This window comes from Martes martes (assembly GCF_963455335.1).
Source record: "Martes martes genome assembly, chromosome: 5".
NCBI lineage: Eukaryota > Metazoa > Chordata > Mammalia > Carnivora > Mustelidae > Martes > Martes martes.
The window spans coordinates 57,806,985-57,828,967 of NC_137892.1; positions in this window are offsets into that span (position 1 = coordinate 57,806,985).

Sequence of the window (21,983 nt, forward strand, 5' to 3'; positions counted from 1 at the left end):
TGTTTAGACTGTCAATAAGATATATGCCTTTGTGTAGTGTAAAGTCAGGACGGATATTTGTGTCTTCCTTGATTAAAAATGCTATTAAATCTTTAGAAGATGCCCTACTAAATCATAGCTATTTTGTTACTTTAAATCATTGTGTACATGAATATATCTTTTTAATGTATTTGAAAATATAAGCATTCCTTTCCTGAAAATAGTCCTTTATAAAACAGCTTTCATTTTCACAAAGCAACTTACTTCATTAGCAAAAGTAAAAGCAAATCAAATGAATTAAAGAACTATCAGGTTCCTAATGGCATACTGACAATATTGAATAACATTCAAAGACTCCTTTAACAACAAGGGGAAATATCCTTTTCAAGGTTATAAACAACTTTGCAGAACACAGTAATGTCTTTCTTTGCTCTATTAAAAAAAAAAAGTATAGTGGATAAGCTTTTGGAGAGGAATAAATATTTCTAATAGAAGAGAGTATTGTCAGGAGTTACAATGGATCTGGTTGTGTTAGAGAAGCCCAGTACAGGTTTCTTCTATAGGAAAGAAATATCACAACTTGTCTAAGCACCAACACATAACCAATTCATAATAAATTCAAATCATGGAGGAACTTTAAGTAGTCTTCTGGGAAGAGCTATTAGAAATAGCTGTGTTTTGAAAGGTTAATGATTCCATGAGAAATAAAAAATATTGATGTATTATGAGGTTAAATTATATGCTACATTGGTATTCAGACACATTTGAATCATTAAATATTATAAAGTAAAATTATTTTTTCATAGGTGATCCAAAATCTATGCCTTAGTTTTGTTGTGATATTTGTACTTTATCAAAAAAGAATATGTGAAATTTACTCTCAAAATTCAAGCCACATAAAATTAGTCATCTGGCAAAATCTATCTGACATACAATTTCATTTAATTCAATTATCAAATACATATTAATTTATAAGCTTTCCTGATTTTTTAGAAAAATCATTAATAGTGTATTTCTAAGCACCCTCCTTTATTGAAAATCACTTTGGGTTTGATTAGAAGTCTCTTAAATATATTTTTATTATATTGTCTTTTAGCATTTATAATTATACATACACAGAGTGTTCAAACCTTGCATAGATTTATTTTAAAGAAAGAATTAAAATACAAAACAAAAAAAATAAAAACTTTCCTTGAAGTGTATAAATGAATTATAATAGTAAATTAGAAGATAAAGTTAGTAAATAAAATTAGTAAATTACATAAATGTTAATCCATGAGCTCAATCTATTTCTAAAATTATAGCCTAGAAGCAACACAAATTCCACAAAGTTGTACAAATAATAGGGAAATAAGGTTTTGCATACCAATGTCTTAATTCATGCCCATGTACAAAAGCAAAAATAGTAACACACAAACATTTCAAAGGTCTCCAAAAGAGAATGCAGTAAATACAAAATGAAAAAACAACCTTACATTCATTTTTCTCCACTATCTCATATTTCTCATTTTTTACATTCCCTTCATATTTTCATATGAAGCTTCATACAAGCTCTTTTACCCTCTAATGCCAATTTTACATAACTGGAAACTGAAGTTTAGAAAAACTAAATAATTTATCCAGTATCTCAGAACTTCTATGTGATACGGTGTGTCTTCTTTCATACCAATACCAGTGTTCTTAATCACTACTAGAGTACCATTGTCTGTGGACAGGGAATTTATTCTCTCACCCTACTCTCTAAAAATCTTTAGCAAGTCATAGCTTCATATATCTTAGCCTTGGTTTCTTTACTTGTTAAATGGGAGAGTTGAATTAGATAAACTTTAATATTTTTAGTATTAAAATATGACAATGTTGTGAATCTTTCTCCCTTATTAATGTATAAAATGATTTAAATTACTGCATTGTCTCAAAAGGGATTAAAATTGTACCTAATGGTTCATAGATTATCTGATTATTCTTCATAACAGATTTCAGGTGCTGGAATGGACATTCATAATCATTCCACATTTTTCCTCCGTCCCCTCTCCTCTCCCTCACATATCTGGTGCTTGTGTTCTCAGAGACTTAGTTCATCTTTAGGTAAATCAGACAACTCTGATTTTTAGGAATACATTTTCTTGTATGAGATTAATTCTGTTTCTTAGTGGTATATGTTGATTTGTTCTATATTTTAACTAATGGGTCTAGAAGAAGGGGTATAATTCCTATTCTGTATTGTGGCCCTGAACATTTACTTTTCAGCGGTCCTGTCCATGAATTTTGGTACAACATACGTTCTAGACTTTCCATCCTCTCAGTTGTTCTGCTTCTTTGAAGTGTTTTAGATTACCTAAAATCCTTTTGATGTATGGCTCCCAGTACTAAACACAATATGCTTAGCCAGTCAATAGTCTGTTTATTCTAAGTCATATAAATGGAATTTGACAGAGTGCATTAGATCAAAGGAAAAAAATCAGACATTACTTTGAGGACTTTAATATAATGGTGTTTACCTGCATTTCAATTTAAAACCATTTAAAAATTAGAATGAGTCTAAGGTACAATATGCACAGTAAATGAGTCATAGCTTCAACATTAGGATGTTAAAATATTCAAAGATTTATGTCCTGCTTCATAACAAATAGCTTACTAGTAACAGGCTCTCATTTATCTTCCTAATTATTAAAATGCTAATATTAGTTATTATAGATCTTTACTATAAATTTAAAGCATTTAGACAGGGTAATTAATTTAGCCACCACTCTCTCTTATTTTTATTTGAAAAATATTTTTTTATTTCTTTTCAGCGTAACAGAATTCATTGTTTTTGCACCACACCCAGTGCTCCATGCAATACGTGCCCTCCTTAATACCCACCACCTGGCTCCCCCAACCTCCCACTCCCCGCCCCTTTAAAACCCTCAGATCGTTTTTCAGAGTCCATAGTCTCTCATGGTTCACCTCCCCTTCCAATTTCCCTCAACTCTCTTCTTCTCTCCATCTCCCTATGTCCTCCATGTTATTTGTTATGCTCCACAAATAAGTGAAACCATATGATAATTGACTCTCTCTGCTTGACTTATTTCACTCAGCATAATCTCTTCCAGTCCTGTCCATGTTGCTACAAAAGTTGGGTATTCATCCTTTCTGATGGAGGCATAATACTGCATAGTGTATATGGACCACATCTTCCTTATCCATTCGTCCATTGAAGGGCATCTTGGTTCTTTCCACAGTTTGGCGACCGTGGCCATTGCTGCTATAAACATTGGGGTACAGATGGCCCTTCTTTTCACTACATCTGTATCTTTGGGGTAAATACCCAGTAGTGCAATTGCAGGGTCATAGGGAAGCTCTATTTTTAATTTCCTGAGGAATCTCCATACTGTTCTCCAAAGTGGCTGCACCAACTTGCATTCTCACCAACAGTGTAAGAGGGTTCCCCTTTCTCCACATCCTCTCCAACACACGTTGTTCCCTGTCTTGCTAATTTTGGCCATTCTAACTGGTGTAAGGTGGTATCTCCATGTGGTTTTAATTTGAAAAAGCTCACAGCCTCCCCGTTGAGATAAGGAACACGACAAGGATGCCCACTCTCACCAGTCTTGTTCAACATAGTATTAGAAGTCCTAGCAACAACAGTCAGACAACAAAGAGAAATAAAAGGTATCCATCCAAATTGGCAATGAAGAAGTCAAACTCTCTCTCTTTGCAGTGACATGATACTTTGTATGGAAAACCCAAAAGACTCCACCCCCAAACTACTAGAACTCATACAACAATTCAGTAACGTGGCAGGATACAAAGTCAATGTACAGAAATCAGTGGCTTTCTTATACACTAACAATGAAAATACAGAAAGGGAAATTAGAGAATTGATTCCATTTACTATAGCACCAAGAACCATAAGATACCTCGGAATAAACCTAACCAAAGAGGTAAAAGATCTGTACTCGAGGAACTACAGAACACTCATGAAAGAAATTGAAGAAGACACAAAAAGATGGAAGACCATTCCATGCTCTTGGATCGGAAGAATAAACATTGTCAAAATGTCTGTACTGCCTAGAGCAATCTATACTTTTAATGCCATTCTGATCAAAATTCCACCAGTATTTTTCAAAGAGCTGGAGCAAATAATCCTAAAATTTGTATGGAATCAGAAGAGACCCCGAATTGCTAAGGAAATGTTGAAAAATATTTTTGAAAGAAATTGTGGTGTTATTAAACATACTGAATTTCACTTTATTCAATGTCAGAGATGTTTAAAATCACATATCTATGAAATAGAATGGAGTTTAGACAAATCTGCATGACATAAATTCACTAAAATAATTTGCTAATGGAAAATTATGAGCCAGGTGAGGGTACAAAGGAAGATTTATATACAAATGATTACATCCCTTCTGTATCATTATAAGCATATATCTACTCCAAATTCATGCTTACTTATAACCCAGTACGTTTTCTGGTACTGCTCCATTTGTCTGCATTTTTCTCTCTGAAGAATATATTAGATACTATTCTTTTAGTGAACTTTTATAACTGAACCACTACCTAAGAAATAAAGGCATTATATCAAAAATTTTTTAATGTAGTCATTTTAACCACCTTAATTCTAGCACTCAATTTACTGTGTAACAGATTTCATCACAAGTTTAAGAAATGAGCTTTTAAAATGGGAAAAACTGTCTGGAAAAAAAACCCTGAAAACTATCTGAAAAAATAATTTATATCATGTGGCCAATTAAGAAATAACATGACATGATCAAGAATATTCCTGTATTATATTAGCTACTTCTTCTGAAAATTGAAAAATGTCATTATAAATTTTAAAAATGGAAAGAAATATAGTAAGATCCTAAAATGCATACATATAAATAACACTAGGAAATTATATTAGGAAGCATTACACTTCTATAATTTTTATTTTTCTAATGCTTAGTATTACCACAAAACCTATTTTTTCTAACATATCTCCTTACAAATCATGCATTCAGCATTCAAATATATTTAACATTTAGTTACTTCTCCATTTTGATAGAACTATGTTTCACACCATACATTGTTACTCCTGATTATTTTTCAAGATAATTTTCTAGGTTAGCCTTGACAGTTTTGAGCTTAGAGCATGTATTCTCAAATCAACTATTATCTATTGTCCTTAGAGCTTATTTGAATGACTTCTAATGATGGAGATTTCTATGATGATACTCTCATCTTCTTTGTACTGAGAAGAACTTAATTGTTAGAAAATAGGCAGAGATTAGAAAGGACTATGTGTCAGACCTAAAGTCAAGCTACATCACTCCATAGGAAGATACAGAAGTTGTGCTCTCATATAGTCTTTTTAAAGATGCATGGGTGAGTGGCATTGGAACAAATACTTAAGGTAATAAATAAAATGATTGAACAATGAGTGAGAATTTATTAGATAGATATAAATTCTGAAGTTCAGTGAGATATTTTATAAAACAAAGTTGAAACCGTGGATGAAATTGGATGAAAATATGACTTTTTTCACATTTACCCATGGTAAATTAGCTTAAATCAGACTAACCTTTCTACAGAAAACCTTTCTACAGAAAAGAACTAGAGAACTGTAAAATATATATATTTTTATATAATATATAAATATTAAAACTAGTTTATATAATATTTTTATTATAAAGTATATATAATAAAAATAAAATTAAGTATATTATATATAATATAAAATAAATACATATATAATATATATAAAAGTATAAATATAAAAAAAATTAAAAACCTCTATTTCAAGAAATCAGATCCAAGAGAAAAGTAGAACAACACAGACCCAACATTTCAAGTGTTGTCACTCACTCTATCATAGCCTCCTTTATACATTTGCCAATTTGATAACTTTCTGGTAAAGAAGTTAAGAAGATGAGCAGATTTTGAGAGTTAAATGGGGTTAAAGGACAAAAATTAAAATTTAGGACTCATCATGTAGAAGGGCTTTGAACAATGTTTGATTTTCAGCTAGAAACCCTGAAGATATGTATCCTAGAAGTAATGAAATATAGGAATATACATGCCCACACTAAACCTGAAACCTTTTTAATAGGAATAAGGTCTAGAAATAGGAAAACTGAATTATAGATCTGTCTTCACAAAGATTTTAACTATACCTTAAGTTAGCTCAAACATCATTTGGATTACCTTTCTTCATTGTATCGCCTGCAAGAAACAAAATAATTCCTCTCCTGAGGGAGTAACTGTCAACCAGAGCCTCAAATGATCTTACAGTTTTTTTGGATACAATATGCTATATTCAAGCATAAAATTAGCAGGCATACCGCAGATGAGACTAAACGACAGAACCAAGAGAACAAAAATGGACAAAGAAGCAAGTCCATTGAAGATGGCAGACATAAAGCTTAAAATAACTGTTATTAGTATATGCCAGATAATAATTTCAGATGAACATTGAAACCTAGAATTTTAAAAAATCAAATGAGAAATTTAGAACTGAAAACTATAATTAAGATCTAGATACATGAACTTAATTGCAGCTTAAATGGAGCAAAATATATTAGTAAGCAGAAAGTAGGTTAGCAGAAAATTTTCAGACTGAAATCAGGGGAGGAAATAGAACAGAAAACAAAACAAAGTGAGAGGTATTTGGGACACATTGGCAAAGTCTAATTTATGTTAGAAGAAAAGAAGAGAAAAGAAATGGGTAGAAGCAATATTCAAAGAAATCATGACCAAAATGTTACCAAAACCTGTCAGAAGGTATCAAGTCAAAAGTGGAAGAATCTGTACAAGCAGATTTTTTTTAAAAAGTGAAACAAATAAAACCTAGGTACATCATAGTCAAGATGGTAAGGGGGGAAAAAGAGGACACATTAAAAGCAGCCAGTGAATGACCCCTAAATAAATAACCTGAAAACAGTAAGACTGACTGTAGACTTTTCAATAGAAATGAAGGAAACCAGAAAAAGAAAAAAAAAGGAAAAAAAAAAAAGGAAAAAAAAAAAAAAGGAAGGATGCCTTCAAAGCTTTAAAAGATAAAACTCCAAGCTGTAATTCAAAACTTAGCAATCTGGAACTTGTGCCTTCCACCACTCTCCAGACTGTGCTTAGGGTACCTGGTTCCCTATAAATCCCTGTCCAGTACCCCCAAGGCTTCCCGTAGAGCCTGTAAGACTTCTTTCCTGTGTCTTTCCTTCCAGTGATAGGCTACATGCGTGTGTGCACACTTATGCAGAACTGTGGCCCTGGCTCTGTATTGGAGGCAGAAGTTGTCCGCAGAACTTTCATTTGTGAGGTATCCACATATACCTGCATTAGGCTGCTCATGAAGAAAATGTGCTGAAAGTACCAGGAGAAGGTGGAGTCAAACCACTGTCTGGGGATAGGGCCAGGAGGCAGACTCTGTCCTCTAAGTTGTGCCTTGGAATGTCAAAAAATTTGAGAATTCTAAACTTAAACCTGGCTCTCCAGGTTATTATGAAACTACTATTATAATGGTAAGAAGATAAAACATTTTATATAACAGCTAACTTGATCTGTGATCTTAAATATTTAAATATGATTTATATATTAGTTATCAGTGTATCAAATATGCTCAAACCTAGTGCCTTCAAAATTAACATTTTGTTACTTCTCCCATTAGGCCATTCCTTGGATACAGGACAGGTTTGGCTCATCTGTGTGTGGTCAGCTAGCTGGTTGGCTGGGAGCTGCCTAGCTTAGAATGGTCTCAGTTGACATGATTCAACTCTGTCCATGAGGCTAGCCCATGGTGGTGGCAGAGTTAAAAGAAAAAGAACAGATGTATGCAAGGTCTCTTGAGTGGTCTCAGAACTGTCTTTGTACTATTTCCACTCACTCTGTTGGCAAAAAGAATTCATAAGACCAGTGTGCAAATATGGGGAAGGAGACTCTCCTTCATGAGAATTCAGATTGCTGGGGTGAAGATAAAGAAAGGGGCAGAAAATTGAGGCCATTTTTTTATTAACATATAATGGATTATTTGTTTCAGGGGTACAGGTCTGTGAATCATCAGTCTTACACAATTCATAGCACTAACCGCAGCACATACCCTCCTCCATGTCCATCACCCAGCATCTCCATCCCTCCTCCTCCACCCCCCAACAACCCTCAGTTTGTTTCCTGAGATCAAGAGTCTCTTATGGTTTGACTCCCTCCCCAGTTCCATCTCGTTTCATTTTTTTCCCTCCTTACCTGCCACAGCCCCCGACCCTGACTTTCAAATTCTTCATATCAGAGAGATCATATGATAATTGTCTTTCTCTTGACTTATTTCACTTAGCATAATACCCTCAAGTTCCATCCATGTGGTTACAAATGGCAAGATTTCATTTTTGATGGCTGCATAGTATTCCTGTGTGTGTGTGTGTGTGTGTGTGTGTGTGTGTGTGTGTACCACATCTTCTTTATCCATTCACCTGTTGATGGACATCTAGGCTCTTTCCATAGTTTTGGCTATTGTGGACATTGCTGCTATAAACATTCAGGTGCAAGTGCCCCTTCAGATCATTACATTTGTATCTTTGGGGTAAATACCATTCCAGGGATAGGGCCAGGAGGCACACTCTGTCCTCTAAGTTGTGCTTTGGAATGACAAAAAGTTTGAGAATTCTAAACTTAAACCTGGCCCTAGTAGTGCAATTGCTGGATCATAGGGTAGCTCTATTTTCAACTTTTTGAGGAACTTCCATACTGTTTTCCAGAGTGGCTGCAGCAGCTTGCATTCCCACCAACAGTGTAGGAGGGTTCCTCTTTCTCTGCATCCTTGCCAGCATCTGTCGTTTCCTGACTTGTTAATTTTAGCCATTCTGACTGGTGTGCGGTGGTATCTCATTGTGGTTTTGATTTGTATTTCTCTGATGCCGAGTGATGTGGAGCACTTTTTCATGTGTCTGTTGGCCATCTGGATGTCTTCTTTGCAGAAATGTCTGTTCATGTCCTCTGCCCATTTCTTGATTGGATTATTTGTTCTTTGGGTGTTGAGTTTGATAAGTTCTTCATAGATTTGGGGTACTAGCCCTTTATCTGATATGTCTGACATAGCGGAATAACCCATTCTGTCGGTTTTCTTTTGGTTTTTTTGACTGTTTCCTTTGCAAAGATTTTGATTTTGGATACTAGCCCTTTATCTGATATATGTGATATGTTGGAATAACCCATTCTGTCAGTTGTCTTTTGGTTTTGTTGACTGTTTCCTTTGCTGTGCAAAAGCTTTTGATCTTGATGAAATCCCAATAGTTCATCTTTGCCCTTGCTTCCCTTGCCCTTGGCGATGTTTCTAGGAAGAAATTGCTGTGGCTGAGGTCGAAGAGGTTGCTGCCTATGTTGTCCTCAAGGATTTTGATGGATTCCTGTCTCACATTAAGGTCTTTCATCCATTTTGCGTCTATTTTTGTGTGTGGTGTAAGGAAATGGTCCAGTTTCATTTTTCTGCATGTGGCTGTCCAATTTTCCCAACACCATTTGTTGAAGAGACTGTCTTTTTTCCATTGGACATTCTTTCCTGCTTTGTTGAAGATTAGTTGACCATAGAGTTGAGGGTCCATTTCTGGGCTCTCTATCCTGTTCCATTATCTATGTGTCTGTTTTTGTGCTAATACCATACTGTCTCGATGATTACAGCTTTGTAATAGAGCTTGAAGTCCGGAATTGTGATGCCACCAACTTTGGTTTTCTTTTCGACATTCTTCTGGCTATTTGGGGTCTTTTCTCTTCCATATAAATTTTAGGATTATTTGTTCCATTTCTTTGAAAAAAAATTGATGGTATTTTGATAGGGAATGCATGAAATGTGTAGATTCCTTTAGGTAGTGTGGACATTTTCACAATATTTGTTCTTCCAATCCATGAACATGGAACGTTTTTCCATTTCTTTATGTCTTCCTCAATTTCTCTCATCAGTACTTTGTAGTTTTCTGAGTACAGATTCTTTGAGTAGAGGGCATTTTAACAGCCAATCTACCACAGCCTGTGGCTTTCCATTTATACTCCTGCTCCAGGTCCACATGTGTTGGAGTCAGGCTTCCTGTAATATGTGGACAGTCCTCCCAGAGTTTGCCAATGGGTTGGTTGTCATTCCTAGTTTTCGCTTTTTCTACTAGGATTCCTCTGTTCTGTATCTTTATAGTTATTTTAATAAAATGCAGTGTCTGTATCTTGGGCAGCGAATAAGAGTTTAAATAGGTAGCTCCAACTATTCATTTAATATGAAAATACAAGTTCAGTAAAAAGAGAAGCAACTTATTTTACATTATAATAATTTTTAAACACTTCCCCATTACTGCAGTGATCTAGTGACTGCTATTTTTTTACTTTCAATATATGTTTAATTTAGGGTGTGCCTAAATTTACCTTGGAATGTCTGCCATTCTCCTGTGTTCTTATCAAACAATTCTTTGATGTTGTGCTTTGAGCAATTCATTTGTTGTATCCATAATGGCCATAATAGAGTAAAGGTTAACACAGATGCTTTGCAGTAAGGGGGCATAGCCCAGGGGATCAGAGAGGTAATTGAATCCAAGAGCACAAATCAGTATTATGGCAGAAATTATTCCCAAATCAGCAGTGTTATTACAAAGGCAATACCATTTAATAAACCTTTATTTTCCTAATACCAGTTAAGTCGGAAAGCAGATAAATAATAAAAAAAGATAAAATAAATACCATGAAATACAATGGGAGGAAAAATTTCCTGCAACCAAAGAAAATAAATCTTCAAGAAGCACTTAGAGTTCATTTAAATAAATCTTAAAAAAAAAAAAAAAATTCCCAAGGTATTATTTGAAAGTATTTTATTTACATCAAAAAGTTGTTATTTCCTAACTATGAATAGGTCCTTTTTTTAAAAGTCTTTTAAAGAATATAGATCACTACTGTTTTGAATATTTTTATTTGGTTATTAAGTCTGGGGAGAAACTTCTCCAAAAAGTAGACTTGGAGTTATAGATTTTGTTTTTTTCTATTTCCTTCAATTGCCTAACTATATGACATTAGTCTTGCCTAACTATATGACATTAACCTTATCTTTGTTTTATTACAATATTTTACCAGAATATATTTTTCACAGCAAGTTGTTTTGGCATCTAGTTACAATAAAAAGACCATTTGCATTTATTTTAGTTTTTAGAATTCATATTAGATTTACTATCATTTGGGGAGTCATAAATCTAGTATACTTTTAATTTTAAATCAGATAATTTTAATCTATAATTCTAATGAACTTTATTATTTTTAAAATAGGCTTAAATATAGCTTAGTTATTGTGTATAAGATTTTAACTGCATTTCTGAAAGAAATACATTCAAATCTCTTTATAAAAAACAAAATATTTTCAAGTTTTCCAGAAATGTCTTAGCATCTAATAAATTACACTTGTATCTTTTGAGACTCTTAAATTTTTCAGTACTATTTAAAATAAGATTTTCTCTAGTTTTTCAAATAAAATAACAAATACATAGTAATTATTCAAATATACTTTTAGGATTTAAAAAGTAACCTGTTGAATATGTGAATATTCCAAATTGTCTTAAGCACCAAAACATACTCCTACTTAGTTATTTCTGTTCTTAATTCTAAACCTTTAGGATTAATAGACTTACTAAGAAATAGTAAGAACATCCCAAGTGAACTAGACTCTCAGAGGTCCAAGCTGTCTCAGGTTAGACAGCAAGAGCATTGCTTGGCAGGAGGTCAGTATTTTCTGCCTCCCCCATCTCTACCCTAGGCTGAGTCCTATTTATTTTTACTCTAACAGGGATTCTATATAATACCAAAGAGTTGCTCTTTCTGCCCCTGACCCTTAGAGCTAATTTAATATAACCTCATTTTCATTTTAATCTTCAACCTCATTCCTAGATTATAGCTATCATTTTTTGCTAATTACTTAAACTCCATTTTTCATTTAATTGGCTTTGCGAACCTGTTAATACCTTCTCTCCACTTAAAGACTTCTCACCATTGTACATTTCACATGTGTATCATTCTTTCATGTCATTTTGAACTCTGCCTTATTTCACTAATACAGAACTCTGTATTACTTTCCATATACTTTTTCTGTCTTGTGAGGCCACAACTTTTACACTTATTAAGATAAACTCCCACTAGATTTCACATATATTTTGTGACTTCTTCCAGTTCTGTTGTTCAACTCTAATGCTGTGTTGATAACAGTAATAAATGCTGAGTTAGGAGACAGCCTTAACTGGCATTCAGAGCCTCCTTGTGTAACAGGTACTCTAGCAGAGGGTACCTCTATCAGAGATGAAAGTATGTTTTTTTTCTCTCTTCTAGTGAAAGGGTTGCCAGAAAACTATCTTGGAATCATTAAATCAAGCCTCCTTTAGAAAGCTGGAGAAGAAAGGGACATAATAAAACACTTTGTTTTGAGAGTTGAACATGAAAGTCTTTAAAGCCACTAGATAGAGTGGCAAATGAGGAATGAAAAGGTCCTATAACCTGTTCGGGATCTTTTCATAGAGGATGCTTCTGGAAACAGGTGATGCCCTTATAGATGACTGTTTATGGGAACTACAAAAGTCTGTGTATTGAGAATTACAGCTTTGGTTGGGGTGGAGGAAGTCGGTTGGCCCGTGGAGAACCTCAGCATGGCATTTAAGGGCCTAATTATGCCGGACCAAAAGGTTAACAGCAACACATTAAGACATTGAAACAAGATCAAGGTGGACGGACGGGCCTTCAGGGCTTTTTGTGTTTATCTGCAGAAGTTGGAATGACCACTTTTGAATTGTGTAAGTGATTAACATACTTAGACAATTCATGGGTGTTCTAAAGAAGGAATTGATGGGTTCTTAAGCCAGAAATCAGAAAAATAAATCGGAGGTGATCCTCTCTGCCTCAAATTTGAAAACCAGTTAATAAACATTAAAATTTAATCGGGGAAACTGCTATGTTCTGAATATTTGTATCTATTTGCTTAAAATGACATGCATGTTGGGAATAAAGCTTTCAGACTTTTGTAATGTGGGTAATATGTCACAGAAGAGGGAAAATGATAAATAATAGAATGCCTTTCCTCAGCCAGACCCAGGGACTAAGTGACCCACTGCAGGGAGAAGGAATGAGGGCAGAAGGCAAAGAAACAGTGTTCGGAAGGGGCATTTTGAAGTTTTGACACTAGCAGCATGGAGTCAGAGCCTTTGTGCTGACATACAATCCAGAACTGGAAAATGGCCCTTTCCCCTCATCTATGTATATTTTTCATTTTCTGTGTAGTATGATGTTTTGATGCCTTAAGCAACCTTTCTCCCTGGGAAAAGACTGTCCCTCCTGGGGCTAGCCAATTCTTAGAGATAGCAAAGGGCCTGGCTGGGAAGCATGCCTTTGATATGCAAAGTAACTAATCTAGAGTCATGGATTTCTTCTGTCTGGCCTGTGCACCCTGGCAGGCAGTATTTCTCTGCCTTAATCATCCCAGGGCCAGGTGCTAGGCAACTAGAGACCTCCCAAGCCTGCTGGAATTACTCAGACTAGTCAAATCATAACCTGTTTACTCTGTCTTGCTTATTTTTCTGTGGAAACCCCAATAAAAGGACATGGCCTAAACATTCCCTTTGCTCCTGTCCCTTCTGCCTCCCGACCTATGCTGGTGTCCTACCCTGTGGCCCTGCGCAGCCTATGTTCACTCCCTTCTCTAGGACCCATGAATATAATAAACTCTCTCCTTGCAGATCTTGCTCTTGATTTGTCCAATGGTTGCACCAGCTTTACCATGCCGTGTCCAACATGTACATTTTTAAAACAACCCCCCTCTCTGACCCAGGCATTTGTGAAGTTTTGGCAGCTCAGGGGTCAACATAACTGCCATGGGAGAAAAGGGGTTGCCCCAGAAGAAGAGCAGTGACCAACACTAGCCCCTGGCATGCACAGCAGAACACTTCTGCCAAAGAACGCAGAACCAGAGCAGGCTTCTTTTTGATTCTCCTCAGACACCACCTAGAGACTCCCAGAAACAACTTGGAGGGATTTTGGAGTCAACATTGATTTCCTCAAATTGTGCAAAAAAACAAGCCAGCAGTATTGGGGAATTTATATTAGTGTGGCCTGATTGGACCTATAGGCTGGGGAGGAATAAGGACATTGTGATTTCAGATCAGTTATTGAATATGTATGTGCAGTTCAAGGCATACTTAGTTCCTGTACTTCTCAAGGGTGAATAAAGGTTTTATTTTGCTTTGGCTTTTTAAACGTAATTATTAAAAATTGATTTAAGGGAGGTCATGTGAGTGTGAATAGTTCACTATCTTCTGGACTCTGTGTCATAAATTCTATAACTGAGTATTCCCAATGCTATTCAATAAATGTGTATTAAATTAAGATGAAGTAAATGCGAAAATCCGAGATAGCATAGGGAAAGTGCCCATGGAGAAACTTAGCAAATTTAGCAGAGTCTTCCAAAAACAACAGCTGCAGAGAAGAAAGGGAATTTTGTTTTGATAGGAAGACACTGTTGTCGATTATATAGCGCTAATTATGTTAAAGCACTGTTGGTTCATGATATGTAAGTATCTATATATTTTTTAAGATTTTATTTATTTATTTGACAGAGAGAGAAATCACAAGTAGGCAGAGAGGCAGGCAGAGGAGTGGGGGAGCAGGCTCCCTGCTGAGCAGAGAGCCCCATGCGGGCCTCGATCCTAGGACCCTGAGATCATGACCCTGATCTCACGACCTCCTTAACCCTCTGAGCCACCCAGGCACCCAGTAAGTGTATATTGAGGAATAGAGTGGTTTACTACTTTTAGTGAGGCACCTGTGAATAACTGTGAAGTCTCTAGAGATTTTTTTCCTGCTTGTGAGTGAACAAGGTAGCCCACCACAGTTTCATAGATGGTGGCAGAGGACGCAAGACTCCTGGGTCAGACACAAAGGACTTTCTTATTTATTGTGCAGTATGCATCAGTTTCATGTTTTTGTCAGTTCCTTCGTCCCAAGCCCCAGGTGGGCAACGCAGAGGGAGCCAGTTGGCTGCTCTGCACACAGTAGGTCCATTTAGGAAATCATAACCTGAAAAATATGAGGTTTTATAATGGACAATAAGATAATCTGCCTGGCCTTTCCTCTGGGGAGGAATGCTGTTTTTATCTTACTTTCTTTTCTTTTATTTTACTCTTCTCCAGAGGGAAATACTCTATATTTTAAGGCTGTTCACTATGCAAGTATCATTGCAAAGATACTTTGGATAGTCTCTGCAAGATATGCAGAAATAAGAGAGACCGTGGAAATCTGTCTCCCCAAAATATCTACTTCTCAAATGAATATCTTGCCTTCCAATAGTTTTTCCATAAATATGCCATTCTGTGTCCATTCTGATTGATACCCAGTTCCCAATAGTAGAGCTAGGATTTAAACCTATGTGTTCTGATTCTCATGTCTCTGAATGGATACCAAAATGTACTGAGGAAGTAGGGATTGGGGATAGTTTGTGTGGTTGGTGCTAACTAACCAATAGAGAGAGGACCCAGACTTCTTTCTACATTAAAGCACTGAAATTAGTGAAGTAGAAAAAGAGAACTGAGTGAGCTAGAGATCAGGAAGTTGGAGCTTCATTTTTGCCACTTTGATTTCTCTAAGAGTTCTTCAAAGCTGTGTAAAAAAATCAAACCTACGTCTCAGTGTTAAAGATAAACTTGCTTGACAGCTAAAAATAACAGTTTACTCCTTTTTAAAAAATATATTTATTCTTGCAACAAATGTATATTTAATTCTAATTCGTAGCAGGCCTTCCTCTAGCTGCCATTGTTCAGCCATATTTCACTATGTTTTCAGATATGCACTGACAGGATTAAAAATACTGATTAGTTGGTGTCAATCCCAGCAATTATTCTAGATCGTTACTCAGTATTCCTCACACATCATTTTAAAGAGACATCAGAGCATAATGATGATGAGTGTGGATGGACTGTGGAATGAGATTTCCTTCGTTTAAGTCTCGAGTCTTCCCCTGAGTGACTAGGGTGAGCACTGTAAGAAGCCCACACCATGTTGTAAAATATCAAGGACACTCAGGATGATCACTTCAAAGTAATCTTGAGAGAAACCAGAGAAAAGGCAAGCTAGAGATGGCTATTTTGTGATGTTGCTTCCTTCTCTAGGTTCTGCTTACCTCTTCAAGTCTCCTCTCTACCCCTCCCCGGCTCCAGTGCCATTGTGGTAACCTCCTACACATCTGAAGCACATCCCACCACCAATATAATGCTTATCACACTGCATTGGAATAATTGCCTGTTCATTGTCCAGCCTTCTACCAAAAATGTACTCTGTGTACTCAGCAGAGCATCTTCCTTTCCTGGCTCACACATCATATCTAACAGAGGACTTGGGTAGCATTATCTTCCCTTGGTAGGGACAGGACTTTGTGGTTGGTCTGTATTTTCTTCTCTAGTGATTCTGCAGATTCCAACTCTGATTCTCCTTCTTCCCATTCATTTTAGACTTGAGTTTGACCTAGGATAAATATGAAACAATCTAGCAAAGCTTATCAATCCCAAGAGTTAAATCTAAATATACTGTAACCTTAAAAAAAAAAATTCTGTATTTCCTGTTATATTTGCTTTGACATTCCTAATTTTATGGTATTGTTTTTGTTTTCTTAAATATATTTAAAAGCAATTTGACCTTATTATTAGTTTTCATAAAAGAACCAGCTCGTGACTTTACAGTTCTGCCTTTTTTTTCCCCCTGAATTATAATTCATCCATCTCTCCTTGCATTTTTCTCACTTTATTTTTAATCTAATCATTCTGGAGAATACTTCTGGTGTATGTTCCAAGATTTAGTATGGTTCTCAGAACATCTGAGATAATTTTAATATATAAATAACTTAAATATAATATGTAGTCTCTAAGCACAACTACAGAAAAGAATTTAAGGTCCCTAATGTCTTAATCCTGTCATTCCTGTGAAGGGTAGGGCAGATGGTCTTTTAAGTGTCTATGAGCACCAAAATTATGGAAGTTGAAAGAAAATGAACAAAAAAAATTTAAGGTGATTCAGAAAAGAAGTATTTCCTCTATTTCAAGGAGTTGGGGAGTCTTGCAGTCTTCAGAAACTTTGCCTCTCTGGAGTCAGACTTGTGGGAGTTTTCTCATGCTGACAGATTTATGGGGCTTTGGGTATGGAGAAGGCTTTGCTCCCCGTAGGACAACCATTTAAATAGAATAAAATAATTTTCATCTTTGGTTCTTGGCCTTTTATAATGCATTTTATAAAGAAAGGAAAAATACTCTAAACACAGTAGTTGGTGCTTAATTCTTTGTGAGTTAAAAGAAGAGAAACACTATGGTTACTTCAGTTTTTTGGATATCTTGACTTGTTCTGAAGTTTGGATTTAGACATCTTTTGTATTTGATATGTTTTAGATCAGTGAATATGTATTCTTATGTTTTATATATTTTCTGGAAATGTTTTTATTATATTTATACATACTCACATATTATGAATACATATATTTTTATACATGTGTACATTTGTATGTAGGGAGTATATGTATGTAATATGTTTGTATTGAGATATAGGTGAGAATAAAATCTAAAATGAAGTATGGGTTGTAACATCGAAGGGGATGTAGGATATTTCTCCCAATATTGTAAAACACAAACAGAAGGTACAGATCAGTTTCTGAAATGCTATGCACCCAGTTATGTAGACCAATATATTTTGCAACCCAGCTCCATATTGAAGGTTAAATAACATAATTTAAGTTTGGTAAAGTAGTTCTAATGTATATGTACTGTTCTTTAACATATAACAACTTCCTATCAGTCCAGAAAGAGAGTTTGCTAGGATCTCAGGCAAGAAACACATTGAAATTACTTACAACTATGACGCTTATTATCAAGTCATAGAAACTTGACAAAGAAGAGCAATATACCTCATCAGCCTCACAGAAAAGAAACCCCATTTCTTCTAACTGCTATGCAAAATGCCCTTAATTAAAGCAACTGAAAATTTTTCTCAGCAGTCCTCAAGACAGAAACCTTAGTGAGTAACCTCTAAAAATAAGATTTTGAATGTTTTGGTTTGATACTTACTAAGCTCTTTGCTTGGAAAGAATTCAAGACACCTTCTATTAATGCAACACTCTCTAGCCCACTTTTCCTAAACTAAGGATAAAGAAGGCTCTGCCTTCCTTAAAGGAAACCCCACAAGAAAACTGGCCCGAATGGGGAGGGGAATGGTAAAAAGAATTTCGGAACCCCTTTTCTAAAATTAACTTTGAACCTGGCAGGCATCACTGATTCCTGGACTTAACTATCAATTCATTCTTTACACACATGTTGAGGGAAAGGGGGAGACCTCTGCTTCTCCCTGTTTCTATACCTAGTTTGTATCTGCTTTTTTTCTCTTGAGCCATAGAAAACCAGACTATTCCAAATCAATGTCATTTAGATAGCTTGTCCCTCAAATTAAGAAAATATTTTAAAGGACTCACAGCCCTGAAAATTTCTGAAAGACCATTTGTGGCAAATTTGGATTTCTAAATCCTAAGTTTGAAATCTCCTCAGTCATATACATTCTTTACAAGAGAACTTCAGAATCCTAAGGAAGTATTAGTGGCATTAAAAAGGTAATTTCTCAAGACTATAAAAAAGCCAGGTATTTTCCCTTACAATGTTTGGAGGACACAGAATCCCAGCGTATGCAAGGTAACCATGAAATACTTAAAAAATTAATTTGCATTGTTTAAAAAGCATATGAGAGATCCATGTTTCTAACTTAAACATTGGAAATAGTTTTTATTTATAAGGAGTGAATGCTCCTCTAGGGAAATCTTTTATATTATAGCAAGATAGGATCTCAAATTCTTCATACTCCTTTAAGTCATTAGGGAATAAATGATCTCTCAGATAAGACTAGCAGCTTCCACTGTGACTATTTCAGTGGGTGAAGGTGTATGTTCACATTTTTAGGATATGATTCTGATTATCTTTCCTTATTCTGTTTTATTTTTCTCCTGCAATTGTTTCTTGTCAACTACATCACACATATCATCTACCATGCTAGTTATACTTCTAATTTGACTAGTTGAACTCAAAGTCCCTTCCAGTTGACTAGAATCTGTCAAATGATACTGACATTTGAACTTCTGCATCTGTAATGCATTTACTACTACTAAATCTTACTTCTGTATGCAACCTACTCTTCATAATTCCTAGTGAGAAAACAGAGCAGATTTAATGATATCCTGGACCCCTTGGCAAAGCACCTCTGGAGGCATTGTGACCTTTTTTCCATATGGTGTCATAGAAATTGCCACCTCTGTAGTTACTCAACATGTGTTTTTGATTGTCTTGTATGTTGCAAACACTGTACTAGTGTTACAGGGTTCAAAAATGACTACAATAGAAACTTCTCGTTCTAGTGCCCTCTAATTATGAGAGAGAGAGAGATTAGAGTCAGCTTCATATATTTTCATACCTCCCTACCCCAACCACCTCACTAATGATTCCAAAACATGCACATCATAGAAAATTCATATTCTCAAGGACTGTAAAGAAAAAGCAAAATATTTACAAATCAGGTGGAGGAGAATCAGGTTCTATGTGTAGTTCTAATGTGCATTTCTCTTGAGTGAAATAGAGCATATCATATGCTTTAAGGACTATTGTTATTTCTTTGCCAGTGAATTGTCCGTTTACACCTCTTGCCCAGTTTTACTGAATGGTATGTCTCTTTCTTATTAATTTGTAAATTCAGAATGAGAAATCAAAATTTGAATATATACTAAACAAATTAGTCCATTGCCTATAATATAAACTGCAAATTTTTCCGCTTTGTTTTTGTTTTGGGCTTTGCTTATGATATTGATATTTGTATGTTTAGTATATGTGTCTGCATTTTACTCATATTTATCAATTATTTTTTCTTGGGTCCTTCATGTTGTGTCATTGTTAAAAAGGCCTTTAATGTTCTGAGTTTACAAAGTACTCATCTAGTACTTTCTTGTTGAACATTTATAGGTTCATTCCATTTAAATTATCGGAATGTGTTCATAAGGTAGATAGATATTTTTCATTTTTTTTTTCCAAATGGCTACTCAGTTATACAACAGTCGTGGTCATAGAAAAATCCACATTTCCACATACAGCTATTATATATATTTGTGTTCATTGTGCCCATTTCTGGATACCTATCCTGTTTTATTGTATGTTCTCAGACCACAATTTTAATTATTTATACTTTATGGTTCATTTTAGTATTTGTAGGCTAGTTCTTTGGCATTATTCTTCACCCCCCACACCCCCAGAAATTCCCTGGCTACTCTAGTTCATGTATTTCTTCATATAATTTCAGAATGACTTTGTTTAGAATCAAAATATATGATACTACTTTTATTGAATTCATTTAAAAATTAGCTCAGACTGATTTGATACCTTAATTTTGTTGAGAATGTTATTTGTCTTTCTAGTTATTTAAATACTATTTAAAGTCCCTTTTTATGTTTTAAATTGTTCTTTGGTTGATTATTTTACAGTTTTCCATGCACTCTAACATGTCATTTGCCAATAATGATAATTTTACTTCTTTCTTGCAATTTTTGTCTTAACTTTTCTTTTCCTGAATATATTGGATTCTACTTCCAAAACAGTGCTAAATAATAATGGTGATAATGGACATACTTGTTCCTAATCCTACATTTCAGAAGATACTATGACTTGAGATAGGCACATTTTTATGTTAAAACTTTTTCTTTACCAATTGTCTTATGAAAATTTTTCAAGAAAAGCAATCCTAAACATGAAACTAGATGACCAGGCACATTTTATCATTGAAGACATGAGAATTTGTAATAGTTTTCTACCTCTTATCTCTTCTCTTTCTGATCCAAACGCCATGCAGCAATAATACAGGTTTTTCCAAAACACGAAAATCAGCAAGTCACTCCTTATCTAAATACCTGTAGTGACTTCCTATTATTCCAGGCAAAATATCCAAACACCTTAGCATTTAAAGCACAGTGTGCTTCAAAATATGTCTGTAATCAATTTTTGCTGCTTCATCTTTCAAAGATTTACAAACAAAAACGATCTGGTCTTGCTAAGCTAGACAACTCATTATCCATTAGGTTCTCCTTCATTTTTATGCTTTTATGTATGTGCTTGTATAGTTCCTCTGTCATAAAGCCTCTTTCATTCCTAACTTTATCAGCCTTCCTCTCTGCTTGATTTCCTAAAGAACATTCAAAAGTATAAATCCTTCTCAATGATACTACATTATTTCCCATTACCCCCTTCCCACACACTCATCCACGGAAAACGATTTACTCCCTTAGATATCCTTTTCTACCGGTTTTTCAGTCCTCTGTTATGTCTTCTATCAAATTGTAACAAGATAACATTTATCTTAAAACAGAATAGTTTTCTGTGCTAAAAAGTGATAATAGTGAAGAGGGGTAGAGGGTTTTGGTCATCTATGTATACCTCATGCGTAATACAGTGCCAGGAATAGATTAGGTGCTTATTATATATTTGCTTTTGAATTAAAAAGAGATTTAATAATAGATGAAAATGATTGGATAAAAACCAAAAGTGTCTTTAACTCAGAATATTTAATGGGATGTTCAATTAGCATGAATAACATATTAGAATAGTCAAGCATGTATCCTGTGAAAGTATGCATTATCATAATAATGGATATAATGATATATTTTGAGAATATGGAGACGTACTACCATTAGTAGTATAGGGGGCTTTCTAAGGCTTTCTAAAGTGGGGCTTTCTAAAATTGTATTTACAATCTGTATACAGATAAAACTAAGTACATTATTTTATAAATCTGTGCTACTAGGCAGCTCCTAAAATACATTTTGAATATCATTTCTAAAAGAGACAACTACCATCCCCATTTCTCTTATTTTACCAATTTGCCAAGAAACATTTCTTAATAGAGTATACAAAGGCGAACTTTGTAAAATCATTATGAAAAATAACATGTATGAAACCTGTATAGGTATGATTTCCTGAGGTGCCTGGGTGGCTCAG